The sequence below is a fragment of the Pieris rapae genome, chromosome 18 (genome assembly GCF_905147795.1).
Source record: "Pieris rapae chromosome 18, ilPieRapa1.1, whole genome shotgun sequence".
Classification (NCBI taxonomy): domain Eukaryota; kingdom Metazoa; phylum Arthropoda; class Insecta; order Lepidoptera; family Pieridae; genus Pieris; species Pieris rapae.
Window position 1 is genome coordinate 8,415,737 of NC_059526.1, and position 22,714 is coordinate 8,438,450.

General features: G+C 33.0%; 1 protein-coding gene across 2 annotated transcripts in view; it reads right to left on the minus strand.

The window, feature by feature from the left end:
• Window positions 1-22,714, minus strand: part of LOC111000015 — an 81,967-nt gene that overhangs the window by 11,645 nt on the left and 47,608 nt on the right. For both annotated transcript variants that reach the window (XM_022269323.2, XM_022269322.2), the window contains one exon: window positions 13,622-13,660. The gene's annotated coding sequence lies outside the window, so the exon portion shown is untranslated. The remainder of the gene's footprint in view (window positions 1-13,621; window positions 13,661-22,714) is intronic.

Sequence of the window (22,714 nt, forward strand, 5' to 3'; positions counted from 1 at the left end):
CCAATCCGACCGAGTGAGTTATCACAATGTAAGAATCGATAAAAAATATAAATTTCGACTCGATCACGACTCGATTGCACGATTATTTTTATTGTACCTCGGGGTATAATGTTGTGGATAACTGTACTAGATCTCTGCTAGACAAATAAGGCGCGTGGTGATGGTCTATTAAATTCGCGGTGTTATAGGCGGTAGCGATTTTAGAAATTAGTATAGATGACTAGAAGAGAATCTGATCGTGTTTTGTAGCACAGATCACGTGGCCGTTCGCCACCAAATTAAACACTTATTGTTTTTAAAATACACTGTCACAAGAGAGGCGCCGGACAGAAACTGGTGGAAACATTTTGTCCGCTCCAGATGCTTCGTTTCTGACCACGTCGCTGCCGATGAAAGAGAGAGATAGAACAAATATTAATGTTAATAAAACACCACACACTTTGAGACAAAATAGAGAATTCGTTAACAAGACTTAGCGCTAAGTATGTCATACGTTAAAAATGTTTTAGAATTGGATATATCGTAGTCCATAGTTCGCGCTTCTGAATCTTACTTTCTATTAGGCTTTATATATCATCTCTATATACATCTGTCATGTGTCAAAATGTCCTTTGTTATTGGTAATATAATAATTGAGAGTTTCTTAGCTTGTGGAAAAAGCAAGATTTGTCATGTCACTTGAACGGTTACTAAATTTTTTTTGTTACATTATTGTTTGTTAATCGTAAATTGGATTAAAATTACTGTTATGTAATAACAAATTTTGTTTAATTTACTTCAGGATTGACTATTCATAACTTTACTTATCTTGATTTTCTTCGTTTGTTGAAAAACGTTTATACAAACTACTACATATATTGTTAACAAAATGTATTGTTACATGAAATATATTGTTTATTAAGTCTTAACTTTACATTAACATATAATCTAATGGCTAATAAAATGTATTATAGAAATCGCGGTATCAATCGCTATATTTATGGCCCGAATCTAAACATCTGACGCTGCGCGGTTTCCCATGCTCTTGTTATTTGATAGCCGACGAACCTTGTTAGGTACAGTACTGACGGATCACAATTATGGAAAATGTTTTAGGCCATATATTAAAACATTTTATGATTGTCGTCAATAAACTATGGTAAAACAAAACAGAATCAATCTCCTCGAAGGTTGTATTGCTATTTGTAGCTTTTAAGCTTCCGTGCCTAATGAAAGCACCACATTTCTTAAACATGTAAACTTATAATACTTACCTAAAACTTAATAATATAAAAAAAAACGAATAAAACCCAGTTGTTATACACAATTAAATTTTAATATATACTCTTCCTATATATTTTTTAAATACATCAATTATTGGTCTTTATATTTGTCTATATTGAGCAATTTAAGTAAAATAGTTTTTGAAAATTTAACTAGGTGGCAACACTTTATATGAAGATTGGTTGTAACTAAGTGTTCTTGCTGTCATTCATCTTCTTACCAAATAAAAGTTATATTTGTGCTAATTACTATCGTTTCTTTGATAAACGACCCATAATCCTTCAGGTTATGGGCCCAGTAGATTCTGCAATTGAAAGTTTTAAGAAAAATAGCAAAGAAAAAGTTACAATCGTATTGTGAAGAAATTGACAAAATAACCTCAAAATGGATTCAATGCGGTCAATAAACTTAGAAAAATTTGATGGAAATAACTTTAGGCAATGGAAATTCCAGATAAAGTGTGCCCTAAAAGCAAAAGGGATTGATATTTCAGTGCCTAAACCGGCTGGAAATAATGTTGAATGGACAAAGAATGATGGCATGGCCATGTTTATTATAACATCTTCGATGGACTTCAAACAAATAACTTTAATAGAAAATTGTGAAACTGCTAAGGAAATAATGACAAAACTTGAATCAATATACGAACAGAAGAGTGAATTATGTAAAATGTTGATCCATGAAAAGTTTTATCAGTATAAAATGTCTACAAATGACAGTGTAGCTCAACACATTTCTAAAGTGGAATCATTGGCCAAGCAGTTAAAAGAAAGTGGCGAAAGTATTAGTGAAATGGCTGTGATAACAAAAATACTTGGAACACTGCCTCATAAGTATAGATCACTCCGTCAAGCATGGATGTCTTTGGATCCAGAGCAACAGACTCTTGTCAATCTCACTGCTCGTTTGTTAGATGAAGAAGCTAGTTTACAGTGTGAAGAAGAACAAGAAACCGCTCTTCTTGTGGCTAAGAAAGGATGGAAAAATAGCCCAAAACAAAGTGAGCTGAATAGAAATGCTAGTAATTCAAATCAAAATAAAAACAGTAAACACAGATTTGAATGTTATAATTGTGGGAAACGAGGACATTTTTCTCGAGAATGTCGTGCTCCAAAGAAATCCAAGTATAGAAAACCTCAACAGGAAGGTGCAGACTTGTTAGCGTTTAATGTAGAAACCAAATTCCATGAAGCTGAAGACAATGTGTGGATTTTAGACAGTGGTGCCTCTGCACATATAACCTATAGAAAGGAGTTCTTTGTAGAACTATTGGAATGTAACCAGAAATCATTGACATTAGGAAACAAACAATCAGTGGAAGTGGCTGGCATTGGCAAGGTGTTAATAAAGAGATGTGTCAATGGACAGTGGGAGAACAGTGAACTACATGATGTATTGTATGTTCCGAATTTGCGACGAAATCTGTTCTCAGAAGGTGTGATAATGCGTAAATCATATATCATTATCAAGAAAGACTCTGGTGCATTCATTTACAAAGGAAATGACTTGGTAATGTGTGCAACAATAACAGAAAATAATTTATACGAATTGAAAATTAAAGCTGTGGTCTCAGATACATGTAACTTAGTTCAAAGTGATCAAAATAACATTAAAATGTGGCATGAAAGACTGGGACATGTTAACCTAAAACAAATCAAGAGTATGAGTGCTGATAATGTGGTAGAAGGCTTGAAACTGAATAACAGTGATAAAACTGATTTTGTTTGTGAAGCATGTGCATATGGAAAGCAGTGCAGATTTCCATTTCACAAATCTATACGAGGAGAACTACAGCCAGGTGACCTTGTATATAGTGATGTCTGTGGACCTATGAGTCATACATCTATCCAAGGTATGAGATACTTTATATTATTTAAGGATGCTGCTACAAGTTACAGGCATGTATATTTTGTCAAACATAAAAGTGATGTGATGGACATATTCATGAAATACAATGCTATGATCAAAAATAAGTACATGCATAGTGTCAGAATATTGCATACTGATAATGGAAGAGAGTATGTAAATAAAATCTTCAATGACTATCTCAGCAAAGAAGGTATAATTCATGAGTGTACTGCGCCATATACACCAGAACAAAATGGGCGTGCTGAAAGAGAGAACCGTACCATTGTGGAGAGTGCACGTTCAATGTTGTACGCGAGGGATGTGTCACTGGAATTATGGGCTGAGGCTGTGAATTGTGCAGTATATTTATTAAACCGGACTTCCTCCAGCCAAACACCTAAGAAAACACCATTTGAATTATGGAACGGCATCAAACCTCATATAGGCCATGTGAAGGTGTTTGGAAGTATTGGATATGTCCATATTCCTAATCAGCTAAGAACTAAACTTGACAAAAAGAGTGAGAAAATGATACTAATTGGGTATGATAATAACAATTACAGGATGTTCAATCCAGAAACCAAAAAGGTTAAAATATCAAGAAATGTAATTTTTGAAGAACATAATGTTCCAGAGATAAGGAAGAATATTACACAAATATACATTGACGATGAAGTGAAGACATTAGGACAACAAAATCAAATGCAAGAAACAAATGTAGAGGATACTCTTGTGGAAACTTCATCATCAGAGAATGAAGATACCATGTTGAGTTGTAATAGTAATGACCCTACATATGAACCTTCTCAAGAATTAGATGATGATTTAATTCAAAGCAACATAAATTTGAGACCAAGGATTAATAGACGTTTTGAAGCAAACCTAATTGAACTGTCACTGCCACAAACGTATGCTGAAGCAATGAAAAGTCCACAAAGAAATGACTGGTTGAAAGCTATTGATGAAGAATTGCTTGCACATGAAGAGAATAATACTTGGACTCCAGTAGAGAGGTCTGGTCAACGTACGCTTACTACAAAGTGGGTTTTTGCTATAAAAAAGGATGAAAATGATCAGGTAAAACGGTTTAAAGCTCGTTTATGTGCACGCGGATTTAATCAAATAAAAGATATTGACTATCAAGAAATATTCTCTCCAACAACGAGATATGACTCTATAAGAATTATCCTTTCTATTGCAGCTAAATATAATTTAGAAATTCAACAGTTTGATGTAAAGACTGCTTTTTTGAACGGGTATTTGGAAGAGAATATTTTTATAGAAGTACCAGAAGGAATTTCATTTAAAAATGATTGTATCCTAAATCTTAATAAATCACTGTATGGACTTAAACAGGCGTCTCGTTGTTGGAATAGAAGATTCACTGAGTTTTTAATAAAATATGGTTTTGTGCAATCTCAGGCTGACAGTTGTGTTTATGTAGGTATTTTCAATGGGGTGAAAGTATTCATAATAATTTATGTTGATGATGCACTTGTAGTCTCTTCCAGTTCCTCAATGATTAAAAGAGTTATAGAATATTTGAAACAAACATTTAAAATAAAAGAATTAAAATTGAAATATTTTGTGGGAATGGAAATAGAGAGAGTAAATAATTGTATCTGTATTTATCAAAGAGATTACATTGAAAAATTAATAGAGAAGTTTTGTATGAGTGATTCAAATCCTGCCAATACCCCTGCAGATGTAAATGTTGTTATTTCAAAGAAAATGGATGAAAATATTATTAATTTTCCATACAGAGAAGCTATAGGGTCCTTGTTATTTTTGAGCTCTGTTTCAAGGCCTGACATTTCTTTTGCTGTAAATGTTTTGAGTAGATATGTAAACGATCCAAGTCAACAACATGTAAATGCCATTAAACGTGTTATTAGATACCTAATAAATACTAAAGATTTATGTATATGTTATGGAGAAAGTAGTGATCTCACTGGCTATTCGGATTCAGATTTTGCAGGTGATGTAGATACGCGTAAGTCTACTACAGGTTATATTTTTAATATGAATGGGGGACCTATAACATGGTGTAGCCAGAAACAGAAGACTACTGCTCTCTCCACAACTGAAGCAGAATTTGTAGCTGCTTGTGAAGCTGCAAAAGAGATATTATGGTTACAGCAATTATTATTAGATTTAGGTGAAAATATTACAAGTGTTCCATTGTATGTTGATAATCAGAGTGCAATTAAGTTAATTAGCAATCCTGTTTATCATAAGAAAACCAAACACATAGATGTGAAATTTAATTTTATAAGGGAAAAGGTTGAGTTGGGTGTAATTAAACTAAATTATATTCCTAGTAACAGTCAATTAGCAGATATGTTAACTAAAGCGTTACCAACTCAAGCTTTTATCTATTTAAGAGATCACATTTTGTTTTTCTTTTCACAACTCTAATTTCAGTAGGAGTTTATTTTTTTTTTATATTTGTACCTAGTTTAAATTTTAGTGGGAGTATTGAGCAATTTAAGTAAAATAGTTTTTGAAAATTTAACTAGGTGGCAACACTTTATATGAAGATTGGTTGTAACTAAGTGTTCTTGCTGTCATTCATCTTCTTACCAAATAAAAGTTATATTTGTGCTAATTACTATCGTTTCTTTGATAAACGACCCATAATCCTTCAGTCTACATACATGTCTTTTTAAATATAACAATAATGAATCTTGAAGCACGTGAAATCAGCACCATTTTTTTAAATCAGTAAAAAAGCAAATGATCACCTTATTTATTGTTTTGCTGAAAGAACTCAGCACGAAATCGTTGTCCAATTATCGCGAGCACAATTCTTTAATTGGATTTCTGCATGTTTTAGTATCTTTATAATTGAAGATTTTCGACTGTATTTTTTTGTATTCTTCAATTGTATTGGAAAATACTGTGGTCATAGATTAGACAATGATAAGTACATATTTGCTCAGTATGACTTATTGATATTTTAATAGTGCCTTCAAGATTAGTTAATAATTTAATTGCTTATCCTGTAAAGTAATGAAATTGCATTTATCATATTCTGACTTATAAGTCAGAATATGATAAATTACACAGAATTAATCGTTCCACATCCATTTAAATGCTATTTTATAGGAAAACACAAATATGACAAGTAACTTAGCTAAATTTCATCTGTTTGAGTATACATATATGTCAATATATCACACTCTAAAGCTAGTAAGTAAGTAGACTAGTTTACATCTGTTATTTATACCTGTTTACAACCACTAGATAAAAAAAATCTAGTCTTTATAAATCTAGTATAAATTTAGTTTTATGATATTCAATTATTATCTGCCGGTTTGCCCCCTGTTTAAAAAAAAAATAGTAGGCTAACACTGCTCATACGTATCTAACATATGGTAGTTAATATTTATGGTATACTAGCGGATCCGACAGACGTTGTCCTGTCTACACGTCTTTAATTTCAAAATTTCAATTTTTAATAAGCCATTTTGATGAAAATTATTATTCAAATGTTATGACAATATCTAACGATCCAGCACATGGTCACACACGATATAACACAATGATAACAAATCTTTTTTAAATTTCGGGACAGACTAAAATTAAAATTCGAATATTATTTAAAATTTGACACTGCGATGGTAGCGCCGTCTGTCGGATCCAATGTAAAACATTCCAAAATCAACAACAACTAATAAATTGAAAATTAATTAGAAAAACATTGCCCAGCGGACAAAATTGTGAATCTAAACCATTCCCAGATCCCCTTGAACACACACAAAAAATTTCGTCTAAATCGGTCCAGTCGTTTAGGAGGAGCACACACATACACACGCACACAAGAAATATATATATTAAGATGTTACAATAAGCACCTTGTCGTGACACAAAAAACTGACCTAACCAACATCCGGTGAAAACACGAGTATTCAATATGTCAATTAAACTAGGTAATTAGTGAAAACCGTACCTAATTGACAATGGTTGTACTTTTTGGGTTACTTACCGGTAAATGACAATACGTGCGAAAAACAGTGATTTTTCCAGTCACCAACAGTTTTACCTAACTAACCTTCTATTTTTTATTATATATTAGTTTTGGCAACGGTGTTCTGACTACATATTATTATTGATAGTAAATATTAATGTAATTAAAAGCTTTCTTCAAATATCAAAAAGTTTCTGGGGACAAAGTTTTTTGTTCTTTGCAATTTACAATTACATATTTACTCATCTACGGCTTGCATCTACTGTCGGTGTTCTAGCACAAGAATATGGTGACGTTTTAGTTGTCTCACATATGATGGTAAGTTAGCCAGCAAGTTCGGGCGACAGATTAACCGCTCTTTGTATTTACGCCAGTATCTGGATATTGGTGGGAAAAAGTAGCTAATAATATATTGAGAGCTTCATCATATGACAAAATTAAAGCATGATGTATGAAGAAAAAGCATGAAACTATTATAAAAAACTTTGCTGTGAAATTATTATTATTTAAAACGCTGTTTGACTGTGTCTATCACATCGTAAACACTATTGGAAAGAAAGAGACAACGGAACACTGGTTGAAACATTAATTAGACTGATGTTAGGTATTACATTAGCTTATATTGTCGTCTCCTTTCGTATTAAGAAAACAATAATATTATCGGTATAAATCGATTGCAGCAACTTTTAAATCATATGGACATATTAATTTCTACGGTTGACGATTTCAATGGTATCAGTCGTTTTACGCTTATTTCCATACAGGAAGGTATACCGTTGCGTCCGTTATAAACTTGTCACATTACTTAACATTCTATGCGCGTACGCACCCGATGCGCAAGATTACAATCGGAAAACTAGATATGGTATGACCTGTATTTCGGTTTTTAACTTTTGATGATAGGGATTGCAACCAAACCAGTTTTGAAGGAACTTTTGTAGACATAAACTTAAATTCGGTCACTGTGTAGTGCACCAGTGTCTGGGCAGTGTGTCTGATAGCACGGATGACCGACATCGGAGTTAAGCGAGTCAAGCTTACCGTCAGCGTTAGTTTTTTTCAAGTCGAGGAACAGATTCGGGGGTAGAATTTTCTAAGACAGCTTAGAGCATTGGAATGTTTGGGAAATTCCATAGAAACATTTTTCGATTTCCGATCCTTAATCAAGTAATAATATTTTCATTTAGTTAATTTATTCGTATTGCATATTAGCATTCCCCTATAAGGATTTTGCTGGGACTAATATAAAAAAGGTTAAACTATATACGTAATTTGTACTCGTGTCTTTGGTGCCGTTACAAGTTACGAACTTGATGTGTACGGGGTTGCCTGGTACACTACGAGCGCAGTGTTTTAGGACATACATTGTCCGTAAATTTAGGGCTTTGTTGAATGTAGATTGCATAATATATCTACTTTTCTGTTAAATGTTATAGTTAAAACCGAATTAAATATGATCGCTAACTAACGTTATATATGACATATTTATTCGAAATTACACTGATAATAATTAAAGTCGTAATAGATAACCTTTCACAATTAGATTTTCGCGGAATAAATCTATAATGTATTTTTCATAAAACAAAAGGAGGAGGCTGACTTATTTTTAAGTGGCCATTTAAAATTTCGACGCAATTTTCTTGAAGAACCTTAAATCGTATTGGTTCGGAAATACTTCAGTGGCCAGCTGATACCACACGGTGGTGGTGTGAGACCAAAACTGCCTGACGGACGTTGAGTTGAATTCTTATTGCCTCGTCGTCCGATGATTAACACAAGCGCTAAATATGTAAATATCTCACGATATGTCAATATGATATGTAAACATCGGTAGTCATTAAAGAAATATAAATTCGCCACAAATATTACCAGCGAGTGTAAACCTTTTTTGCTCTAGGTGAACGTCCTGCAGGGACCCAATTCACTGATTGAGACGAAACTGCATGTTAATGATATACACCGTTATTTATTTATGGGCTTATTGACGAATTGCCATTAATGGTCGTGAATATTAATTGGTGTCAAAATAAGTCGTTTAGGGTTATTTATTATATGGAAGCATTTTTTTTTGTATTACCACGCCTTGTTCCCAAAGGGGAATGAGATCTCTACTTCGGTTAAGGCTTAACTTGCCCTTTCTCTAGTACCTCACGGTAAGGAAGTAGATGAATATTGTTTTTTTAATACTATTAAAAATATAATTTGAGGTGAGCAGTGTTGGTCTAGTGGCTTCAGCGTGCGACTCTCATACCTATCGTAGGGTCGATCCCCGGCTGTGCACCAACGGACTTTCTTTCTATGTGCGCATTTAACATTTGCTCGAACGGTGAAGGAAAACATTGTGAAACCGACATGTTTTAGACCCAAAAAGTCGACGACGTCAGGCACTGGAGGCTGATCACCTACTTGCCCATTAGATTAAAAAATGATCATGAAACAGATTCACAAATCTGAGGCCAAGACCTAAAAAAGATTGTAGCGCCACAGATTATTATAAAAAATATAATTTGTTGGTTATATGAAATTTATCTAAATAGATCATAAAGAACTTTGTTTGTAAATAAATTTTGCATGTCAAGAATGCACTCTGCGTATGTACTTTGTAATTTTTTATAGGCCTGCAAAAAGAGTAGTTAGAACAGCCCATGGACATGGACGGACAGCCCATCACAATAGGTGCGTGTCCACCAATGCGGAACTTTGATATCTCCCAGGGATCTCTTCAAGGTTGCGACATCAGCGCTACGGATATTCAGAGAAATATATCGAAGGAACATACAAATACGTCGCGCTTAGCGATGCAAAAGGTGAAAACTGGTTCCAACAACCTTTAAACTGAATGTTTTTTTATAATTCAAACCACTACGTAAACAATAACAACTGAAATAAAACATTTTATAAAAGGACAACACAGCAGGTGAAGAGAAAGATTTGCACAATGATTGATTTTTTTAGTTTCTCCACTATTAACATACATTATTTCAGTGTGGCCTGTCCAGAATATATTTCACGAGCTAAGCTACAACAGGCATCTAATAAATTTGCTTGTTCCTGTATCAAGTTTTAAAAATTCTTCGTCAACCGTTATATTTAAATGTCTCTAATCACTTAATTTAAATAAACTAGACATTAGCGTCTTGATGCAGTATCTGGATATACACGCAAACAGGAATCACAGTTTGAACTCGAATGACAGTTACAAGACGTAAATTTTCTCGAAGTTCTACTAATAACTTATCATTTATAAAAAAACTTTAAAGCAATTAAATATATATGATTAAATAATACAGCTTAAAACCCTTACATGATAAAAATTATACAAAACTAAACATTCGTTGTATTATTTGTATTAACGCTTATGGTGCGTTCTGGGTATATGCGTGACAATGTAACTACATAGTATACATAAAATAAATAAATAAAGACCGACAACGCACCCACTAAAAAAGGATGTCCATGGGCTGCGATGACTGCACCTTATGGGCGTCCCGTTAACTCCCCTATTATTTAAAAAAAATAACAATGACAATAACTAAAATCATTGTAATTTTCGTCTTGTCAAAACTGTTTATAAATACAGTTATAATTTTAGTATCTATAAGGAAATCTCATTCAGTAATATAAGAGATGATTGGAGCATCAAAGTAGATTGAGACGCTGTAATCGTATTAATTGAAGTGAGTTTAACGGGTCGTTATAAATGCGTAGCGGTAGCGTGTTAGTTTGTTACATTACGGCCATGAAACTAGCGGGACCCTTATTAACCATAGGTCTATGAATGGTCAAATATGTGAAGAAGATAAATAGACAGCCAGCGGGCGTCAACTTGCACATTATTATCAATTGAGTTTTCGGAATCGACATAAGCTTTTCACAAAATAGAGTCACTTTTTAGAAAAAGGAAGATCATTCTCTTTCGTTGCCACACAGATCCGTCTGAGTGCCTGTCAGACTATGTAGGTGTGCAAAACAATAAAACTTTATGTCAATTTGAAACAAAAAAACCAAATACAAGCTAAAACAGGATTTGTACGGTTCCTTACTCATCGGGGTGCTATACATAATAGTGGATTTTATTTTTACTCTGTTTTAGCCACTCGTGTATAACAATAGAATATATAAGCGAAATAATTAAATGTTAATTGCTATGAAACCAGTAAATGCAAAGTAACAGTTGATGATCGCGTACGTCTGGCTTATAAAACTAAGAGTCTGAGTGAGCAAAAGGTAGAGTATTGGCTCGTACAGCATTAATAAATTACATTTTATTTGAAACTAGTTAAGAACTAACGTTTTCTTAGAAAGCTGTATGTCCTCAATCTAATTTTAAAAACACACAGAGCGCTCCCGTTTGATAGTAGGCTGGACTTAAAAAGAAATAGGGATGTGGTCGTCGGTCAGACCGTAAGGACCGACTTCGCTACACGCAATATGCAAGCAGACTATATCTATAATTAATTAAATAGGCTGCTTTATATCTACCCGCTCACCGCCTACAACCTAAAAACCCTAATAAAGGCCTGGCTTATGAACATGCCCTATGCAGTGTTAGAGCTGCTTTTGAGACCCACGATGTAAATACACTTTACTCTTTCACTCACTCTCTCACACATGTACACCCACTTACTTACTCATGCACTCAGGCATGATGATAACGGTTCAAAAAAGAAAAATAAAATAGGTTAAATTATGTAATTATTTTAAGTATTTAAGAATTAAGTTTGTTTATAGAAGAGCTGTAAACTCTGACACAAGTATTTTTTTACTTAAAAGGGTTTCCAAAATGAATTTTCTAAAAGTATGAATTTGTATACATAGTTTTAGAAAATTCATTTTTCATCCACATATGAATTAAAATTAACACCCATTTTAAGACAAACCTAGCTTTTGCGATTTGGTTAAAATTACTTAAAACTATATTATAAAATAAAAAAATGAGACAAGAAAAATCTTCTACAAAGTTTTGACTATGATTACCAATGGGTTAAAATTTATACCTTACCATTTGGCATTTAAGTTAACTGCAGCTGTCAGTTAAGTAATCGCTATTTTAATAGCCCTAAGTTCAATCATCATTACTCTCAAAGTACTGGATAAGTTGGACGTTTTAAAGTACCATCATTTATTAATAACCGTTGTGAAGTTTATCATATGAATTACGCTTAAGCAGGAATGAGGATTTTTCAGCCATAATCTGGAAATTTACGTTTAACTTGTCTATAAACTTCAAAGTGGTGTTATATGTACCCAATAAAACAGCATCATATATAATTTACAAGCTACAATATGTTTTACAAGCTAACATTTCTTAATTGACAATAATTATGGATACCAAAAATGTTTCAAAAAATAAAAATATAACAATAATAATAATTCCAAATAATTTAGATTTTACTAGTATTTTTTTGCGGATTGGGTTTCTTATAGGCACTTAACTATTTTTTTAAATTGATCAGCTTCCTACCAAATATGCCATATCAGGATAGGTAGTGTTTAGTCTCTTATATTTACGTATAATTTTGTTTACATTCATTTAAAGTGCAAATCAAAGAGCAATTGGGTAAAAAGTTCTTGTCTTTTATTAACATAGCATTTACACATTTAAAGAAACCACTAAAAAAGTGTTTTCTTTAAAAAAGTTCTTTCTCTAAAAAAAGGATACAGGAGTATCGAAACGGCTGAGAAAATATACAAGGAATGTTTTAATATATTGCACAAACTCAAATGTACTATATGACATGTCTAAGGGTTAATTTCAGAAACGAGCTAAGTCTGACTTCAAAACGTCAAAAATATAAAAAGATTTTGTCTAAAGTCATAGGTCGCACTAACTTTTGTTCTGTATACAGAACCTGAAAAGCTGGAGGATTGCATGTGCGTTGTTGCCCTATACTACCAGCTTTACAATAAAATCCAATCTTTCTTTTAAGATCTATATTATACGGCGAATTATATACGAATAATTAAAAACCGAAATGGAAATAAAAATTTTCTTTATACACGGAATTTCCCACGAACCGTGCGCCATCGGATGCCTTAATAATTTAATAATGTAACGGTGAATATGTTTTAATTAAATCAAGTAACGTTATGATCGATGCATCATTTCCGGTTTTCATCTAACCAGTCAGGGCTTTCCTTTTAGCCTTATTTTATAATACTTTACAATTATAAAGCAGAGTAACCCACAAAATGTTGATTAAACCTTAAAAATGTTCACTAGTAGTGATTAGTAATTTAGAAAACAAACAGACAACAGTAATTTAGATGAAAATATGACGTCACAAATTGTACACAATAAACATGTTATATACATTAGAACATAAATTTTAAATTAGAAACGAAAAAATTCAATAAACATGATAATAAAAATAACTACATGCTTAAATGAATGTTAGTTATTTTATAGCTGTGGACAGCCAAAATACATTGTTTTACATAAATATATTTATACAAAAGAAGCACATATATTTGTTATAATATAACCTCTAATTATAAACGGGAAAAAGCATCAAGTATCAAATAAAGAAAAACACTTACTTTACAAACAAGCAGAGAAATTGATTCCGAATTCTTGATCTGTAACAAACAAAAGAAATATTTAAGAATATTGTAGTTTTTTGTAATATATCTTAGTATCTATATGTAGTAATAGTATGATCTTAGTATTAAATATCGAGACCAATTTCGTAGTAAAAAAAACCTTCGCAAATGGCACTTTAGTCAAATATAAATTGTAATACTAATCATTGATGCTCCGTTCCTATTACTAATAGCGGGATGTTTATTTGAGCCTATGATGCGTATTTCTCTTTGTGCAGAGACAATTTATAAAAAAAAGAGAAAGAGTTGGTAGTATAGAATTATTTCTTCTCTTCCTAATACTTTCTGTAGAGATTTGAGATGCGTTTAGGTCTGTGTTGTATGCGCTATATAGTTTGACTTGTATATTTGTTAAATAACATACTATAAATATCTGTCCGGCACACGCTTGGCCTAATTACGTTGCAGGTCAGAAGTCATCGTGGCTGGTCGACTTTCCATTCTGATTGTAGATAATTTAGTAATTTGCGAATTGATAACAATCCTATTGCTATACGGAAGAGAAACCTATATGTTTAGCAAATTCGTGGCATTTTCCATACAATTTTATTAAAATATAATTCAACATCAGGTATGTAGACACCGGAAAGAGGTGGTGTTTCCTTAGCGTATACACTCGCAACACAGCAAATTTTTACATTTCAAGAAAATAATTTATACCAACACACAATACTAAGAAAATTGGGAGAAAAATGCTCAAAATAGACAGAGAATGACTATATATAAGAATGAATAAAAAAATATATAAGTGATCCTTGAAAAAAAACAATTTCTGTTTAAAATTTTAAGTGTAACTCTTTTGTAAAGATGGATGAATGTTTCAAGTAATAATTGAGGCTTAATTATTTTAATTATATATTACCAATTTCAATCGTTTGGATTAGGCACGCTATGTTTATGAAATATTAAATCTACATTATATGTGCTATTTATCTTAACAAAGAAGTATTTATTTATTTATTATACTTCGTTCCTTTATACAAAAACATAAATATATATAAGCCGGTTATATAAGTTATTGGGCAACGTTGTGTTACAGATTTTTATATTATATTGATACTAAATTCTCATGAGAGCGAGAAAAGTATATTCAAAAACGCAATTACAAGAGTCTGTTTGTCACGTTTATTTATATGTAAAGTGACATGAGTACGATAAGGACAAACTGTTTCATAGTAACTTAAAGTATAAATAAAGGGATAATAGATACTTTCGTCTAGTAAATTGTATAGTCTGTAATCATAATATCCGGAACACGCTTGGCCTAATTAGAGGCCAGAGGTCATTATACTGATCCAGTGCAGATAATTGACTAAATTATTTGCGGATTGATAACGCTCTAAGGAAATTGCGTTAGGTCACACACGGGATGTCTAGGTCAGAGAATACGCCCAGCCGCGCCGTCTGCGTAGAGATAGCAAAAATGTAATGTTTAAATATTTAATATTGAGTATTAACTAATGTAGTTTCTTTTTAAAGGCAAAAACGGATTTGAATCACGGAATTGCAACCGAAAATATTCTTATAAATATTAAATGATTTATGTACCTTATTTATTTATTTATTTAGTAATGAAGTAACGAAAACTAAGTGTGCAGCACATGATAGCGTGTTTCTGGGTACGACATTATCATTACAAACATTGTATGTTTGTATCGCTAAACCATAAGATACGTAATAAACACTGGCTTGTACGCTCTTTTCCATTGTAACTGATAATTAATTACAATGTCAATTAATGAGATTTTTAAATGAAATCAAATTTAATTTGTTGACGCTCCTATCCAATATCCGCAACAAGAACAAAATTACTAGTATTACAATCAGCCGGATAAAGCGCGGCCTTTCACCCGGTCAGTGTCATTAACGGTGTTACCCGCGGGATTTGATAGATTTGAGCGTTGGGTCAACTCGAGAATAAATGAGGTCGCATTCTCGACTTGACCCGGAGACTAATTTCTTTGTTACTAAATGCCAACAGGGTAGAGTTTAACTAATGGTGCGATACTTATTACCAAAACAGCGTTCTAGGATTTAATTAGAATTTGGTTCTTTGGTTTTTATTTAAACTCGCGAGTGGTATTGAGTGTGCCTTGAGTTTGCCTCTTAGTCTATAAAAACTGGTTTTGGCTACTTACATTTTAGTATACGAGTTCTGAAATACTACTTTGTTGAGATTTTAATCAATTATAATGAAGATTTAATTTTAAATAACATAGCGTTCTTATACAAATAACATTTCAATTTTTTTTTATATGATATGAAGCCAAAATGCAATTCAATTGGGAGAGAGTATTTTAAATTTTATAGAAGTGACTTTATTGATGCGATGTTTTAACTTTTATATAAGCCAAGTTTTTACACCACATTTTCGTTTTAATTACAAGAAATTTCTATACTTAGACAAACGCATTTTATGGCAAGCGTTACGTGTATCGATATAACGATACTGGATAAAAAATAAATCTTTTGTCTGGGTTAGTATTAAAGAAACAAAGTTAATTAAAGATAGACAAGGCTTTTGTTTGTTATTAACAAAAAGCTCCGATGTAAAGATTGTCATTTGACCTTCTTGACCTCACATTCTCGTCGTGACCTTAGATCATTGACACACTTTCGGTATTATTTAACAGTTTAAACATAATTCGATATTAATTTTAATTATACTTTAGTACGTGTCAAGGTAAATATTGATCTCCGGTCAATTATATGATAATTATTTTCATTTCAGGCATTAAAAATTTATGGTAGTTTTAAAATTCTTGTCAAATATTAAAAGTGGTAAGGATTTAGAAATAAGTCGTCCGAATTGGGAAATATGGTTGGAGAAGAGGGGGGAGGCCCCTCCTCCCCCCTCTCCTCCAACCCTCGTTAGTATAGTTATAGTTATCACCCTCAAAAACTTTTACGCGCTTCAAAGAGTGCTTTTCCTCCTGGATTTAAAATAACACTCTTGGGGTAGAGTAGACTAATAACACATCAGCTGAGGTTGACTGAAACGAGGTTGGCATAAACAACTAAAATGCGGAAAAAAAGCGGGCCTTACTTAACCAAGATCAAAAATCAGCTGAAGGTGTTCCAATCCAGGTCCCCCGAGACCCTTATATAATCAGTAGGGGTTAATATCAGGGGTTCAAGTGCAAACGCTATATATAGACCGGCGACCCCAGGCTGGTGCTTTCCTCACTCAACGTTTAAGTGTGGCAATACAGCTAGGAAACCTGCCAGCGTTAGTTACTGCCATAGGGACAAAACTTTTTCAATTTGATACAATTTTCTATTTATTCATTTTTACTCATTTTTACTGTACACACACAGTAATTTCAGGTTAGGAATATTGTAAATACTGTATGTATTAGTTTTCAGGTCCAATATAAGCTGTAGAATTAGATTTAAGTACAAGCGAGTTAATTATTGAAAAATGATGAGCATATGGATTTTATATTTAAATTAAGAAACATATTCTATTATTCAGCTCTCAAACTATACGAAAATGATTTGGCATTTGACCCGGTGTCATCGCTGACGCAATCTCTAACAATGCGATAGAATTGCGCAAGTGACGATTGACAGTTTCGCAACTTCACAAGATGCGGGATTGTGCCCTTCGTGTGCCACTCAATTATTTAATGAGATAGGCTAAGAGCTAATTTATCAATTACAGAGATTCAATTGGGGTAATTCGTGCTTACAATGTTGTTGACGTTTGTTTTAATTGGCATTCTATTGAAAGATCTTCAAATATGAGAAAAAGAGAAAGATTTTATTCTATAAGGAATGAAGAACAAAAAACAAAAATTGCTTTTTCATATTTTTTTCCAAAGAGTAGTCAATGTTTCAATCCTGTGTCATAAGTTCGAAGCAAGGCTGTGTAACTGGCTGTGACCAACGATTTTTTATAGCCTTTTTAATTGGCCCAAACGATGACGCGAATGCAATACAAAAAGTCTTTAGACAAAGTAAAAAAAACAAATAAAACTACAATAATATAGTTTTGAAATGAAATCATTTTTTATACAGACAGATAATTACTTATTTTCAAGCAGTAGCCAAGTAACTAAATCCTTATTTCTATGAACCACAGACAATGACAAACAAAGCATAGAGTCTATGAAACTCTATACGTATAGTCTAGGAGCCGGCGACGTTAACGACCGTGCCATAGACAACACTGACTTTATGACGTCGTAAAAACTCGCGTCGTAATGGGATGGGAGAGTACAGTCAAGGCATAATGTTAACATTTATTTCACACATATTTTATTGGTTTAGTGAGACTTTATTGAGAATAGAAAATACGTACACGACCTGTAACAATCTCTAACAGGTCTTTGAAATAATAACCTGATTATCGTAAATAGATATAATGGCGTATACTGTTATTGGTCAAACAAAAAGGCCGGCATTTGCCATCATGACAATGTAATTGTCTATGGGTGACGGGCGGTATCTATAATAATTAGCGCCTGTGCACTTGAACCTCACCGCCCGCCCTCTCGGACGGAGAGTTTTCTCCAAAGGGAAAAAAATCGGCAGCAGCTTTTGTCTTGCTGAGACGACATCCCATACCGAAGGCTGTCCCATCCTCCATGCCATGAATTGATTTTATGAGTTAATTTTACTTGTTATCGTAAAAAATAGGTGGATAAACTTTGACTATTTTTAATAAGAAAACTCGACGATTTCAAAACTAACTTACGTATTATAGGAATGCATTTTGTAACCAAGAAAGTCGGAAATGGGATTACGGTGGATAATTGTGGGTAATACGGTTTTGCACGCGACTGTACTATGACGTAATGTACAACTCAAATGGCATCAATTTATGACGTCAGATACAGGAGCCGTATATCACTGATTTGTTTGGTTTGAATTTGCAGGAATATAAGTACAGAGGTGATAAAAAGTGCGTAGTAAATCATCAAGTTACAGTATTAACGTAAAAAGGTTGTTAAACAATTTTGTTTTAAACTGTCTCTTCAGACTTTAACATTAATAAAAACGATATTAATTAACATAATCCAATAACTCTGCTTACAGTCTCTATTAAAGGGAAGATACTCTCTTTTTATGTAGGCAAGATTTTTGTTTAAAAATAGTTTACTTTGGAACTTGTGATTATTAGTAAAAGTAACCTTCGGGTACTCTCTTCAATAAGCCGATGCGGATTTTAAAACTGTTAGTTAATATAATTAAAATCATTTAATTTCTAAACGTAATAGGTAACCATTACCTGTGTAATAAAACTAAGTATACTTAAAGGGTTTCCAACAGCTCAGGCGTTTTAAAACACCCTGAGGGGTCTCTAGGAAGCCATACGAGGGACTAGTAAATAGCTGAGACGTAATTACCATTTCTGGTCTCACGTCTTTGGCATGTGAATTTTTACACCGTACATTGATGGACCCTATGATTTGGTTTCATTTGAGATATAGAGATGAGAGTTTTTTGACGTGACAACGTCTTATAATTCGATGGAGCCGGCTGCATGTACGAAAAAACATGACTCATGCGGCGTTACATCGCTGTGAGGCGTTCCAATTAAGGCTTGACGTGCAAGCGAGAGCGCGGAACGAGCGACAAAGAGGCACAATCGGCCTCCGCGTTCGAGAACAAATAAAATTAACATTTTCTTTTGAAAAATGCGACCATTCCATCAGTATTTTGTTTTGACGTTGTCACGTTCAACTATCGTCAGTAAACCGACTTTACAGACAACCGATTTTAGTTTTTATATTATAAGAGGCAAAGGGGCAGAGCCACATCTGATGATAAGTGATACCGCCTTACATTAACTTCAAAAATAACCACATAATACATTTAGTATACAATAATAATAAATAGTTTATATTAGATTATATTCACGAGTTAATTACGATTCAGTTTTTGTTTCTGTCTTCACACAAAGTTTTCTATACGTACCTACGGTTCAGTTATCTGCAACTTTCAATGCTCTAGTGAGTAGGCTCGCTTTTACAATATAATTACTAACATTAATGAAAGTATTTACATATTTTACAACAATCTACCATTCTACTTTACGGTAATTTTGTGTAATACGCTCTTAATGAGTCCTATTTAGTTTTAGTCTATTTTGCTTGTTTCATTTTTCCTTGCCAATTTAAAATTGTTATGTTCTAATATGATAAAATTTGTGATCACTTTCTTTTATCTTTGTGTCATCTTGTTCAAGGCCCCGCTGCATACCATTGGTGCTATGCCTATATGCTATGTATCAAGGAAGCATTTTCCGAATGCTATTAAAACCAGCTCGGCAAACATACCTGAAATCCCCAATAGGGCCCATAGGTTGCACGAGTATTACTTTATCCCTTGAAGAGAACTTAGAATTCTGGTGAACAACCTTCGGGCATATTACCCCGTACGGCTAATCTTTTCTCTCGCTTCATTATGTTTAGGGTAGTTTCTATTTAGTATTAGTTTTTACAAGTAGCATTTTCTTCTTGCTAGTTTGTATTTTATGTTCTAATATAATTAATACATTTTTAATGTTGGCAACACTGGGAGACACCGTCTATGATCCTATCACATATATGGCGTCGACAAGAGTGTAATATTTTTAACGTTTGGCGTACGTGCCATCATTTTACTATATTACAAATATTTTGTTCGTGTGGTTCAAACTTGGTTGAACTTAAACAATTGAATGTTATCAAATAAATCATTTCCATATTTGTCGCGATCGTGACTCATCCGGGAATCGAAGCGGTTATCGTATTATGTTCTGTCGTCGTAATTATGCATTTATCTCTAAATAGTATTGGTAATATATCATTGGTATATGTTTAATAGCGTTTAGTACTAATAATAAAAGCCTTTATTGCTGTAGTTACATTACATAGAGGTGTGAAATGCTAAAAAAGTTATCCATAAAAATAAAAAATAAATACTAATAATCGGTAAGCCGGTTGATTTTATTATACAGCTTGTCCTTAGAGTCTAAGTATAAGGCTTAGACATAGGCCTCCTTCTAAGGACTTCCACTCATCTCTGTATCGGACTTTACACATCCAATGAGGGTCAGCTTCTTCTTCTTCTCTCTTCGCAAATCATCTTCCCATCATTTCATTTATCTTCCTCGTTTTTCTTTTGTCATAATGTGTCCTGTCCGTTTAGTACATACGGCCATAAATGTGGACTGATAAAACTAACCATGTTTATACGTTTGTAAATAGAGTTGTTTTATAGAAAGGGGGCAGAAGACGCCCAAAAAGAATTTGGTTCGGAAATACATTGAATAGTGTTAAAAAGAATTATGAAGACGACTAAAATTACTTTTTCTATTATTAGATTTTGCATTGATAAACAATTGTAGTCAGTAGCAACAGGTTTAGCTCCGGGCTGTCTCACAGAAAGAAGTAATATTAGCAATAATTATGTAAATGTACGAATTATAAGATCGTTTTTTTTAATTGGAAGATTATAGATGGAAAATTATAGTATGGAATACGGGTCTATTTTTATATTACTACTAGCTTATTTGTTCTATGCTATTTATCTACGTACTTTAACAAAAACAAAAAGACCTAAAGGAAAAAGAAACAAGGGCAAACCAATGGAGCGATGGGCGGACGTGATCGAAAGAGAAGGTGGAAATTGGATTATCCCGAAAAGGGGCCGCGTCTTAGAGTAATTAAGTTATATATAACTGCGTGCTAGTGCTCCAATAAATTCATTTCAAAATCTACTAAATAGTCCAATACAATCATTAAGAGAATTAAATTAATTAATTCTGTATGAAGTTTTCTAATTATCATTCAAATCTACTAAACAGTATTAAATAATAATATTTCTTATTTTTATTCATTACTTAATTAGTAATTGAATTATTCTTACGATTATACATAAACAACAAATTATTTCCAACAACAAAACTTTGTGTAATTTTTAAGAACACGAAAAAATTTCAAGATTTTCCTTCGTAGTTATCATCGCCGGCTACCAACTAGTCTTAATAAATGAATGACGGTGGGCTTGTAGATACTTAACCCGGCTACACACGTAACGATCTATCGTAGCGATTTCCGATTGTGCTGTGCAGGTAAATCGATCGTTGCTCATCGGCCTCCAATATTGGTGTCAATCGTCAGTTCTTCGCAGAAGCTTACGCAAGAAACATGTCATCTAGGAATGAAAATGATGACGCACTTGCGATATTTATTATAATTATTTTAATATGTATTTTTAAAGCTCTTTCATATATGTAATTCTTAAATTATTAATCTTCTTCCTTCCACTTTTCGACTAGTGTATTGTAAGCAGCTTTTTTGTGGTGATCATTTTTTTTGGAAGACCAAAGACTAAAGGATACCACCCTTTAGTCTTTGGTCTTCCAAAAGCAAGTATCGCTTCTGTAGCTATCTATGAGCAGTTATTCGTGGTGGCCATCTTTCTTCTTATGACATGTTGCAAGGAGAGAGATCCGCAGGCGCGCATACAAGCGAGCTTCGTGAAGTACTGCCGAAATAAGCAATCGCCATCCACAGGCGTCGATAAAACTGTGCAAACACAACCTTTTGTCTACGAGATTTTTATATTACTACCTAAAGATAATTCTGCGTTAATCGGTTTGCACAGATAAATCACTACGATCTAATCACAGTAATTAAAATAATCTGTAGCTGATGACTTTTTTTAAACTAACAAATTTATTTTTTTAGTAGGTATATTAAAGTATTACTTAGAGATAAAGTAGGTAAATAGTTTTTTTTGTAAATGTATTATATAAGTAAATGTAATATATTCCTTTGATTTGACATTCGTTCGTTCAATTGTTTAATGTATAAATGTTCATTCGCATTACCTCATGGTTTTATTACACTCTAGTGATGTGCACATAAAGTATCGACATTTTACAGCATCCTTTATCGATATTGTGATTTATACAATGGCTCGGTTTAGGAAAGCTTTCTATCGTATCATTAAATAATGTTTATTACAGTCGTTTTCCTGAGTTTCTCAGAACGTTAAACCTGTTAAATATCAATGAATTAATAAAATGAAAATAAT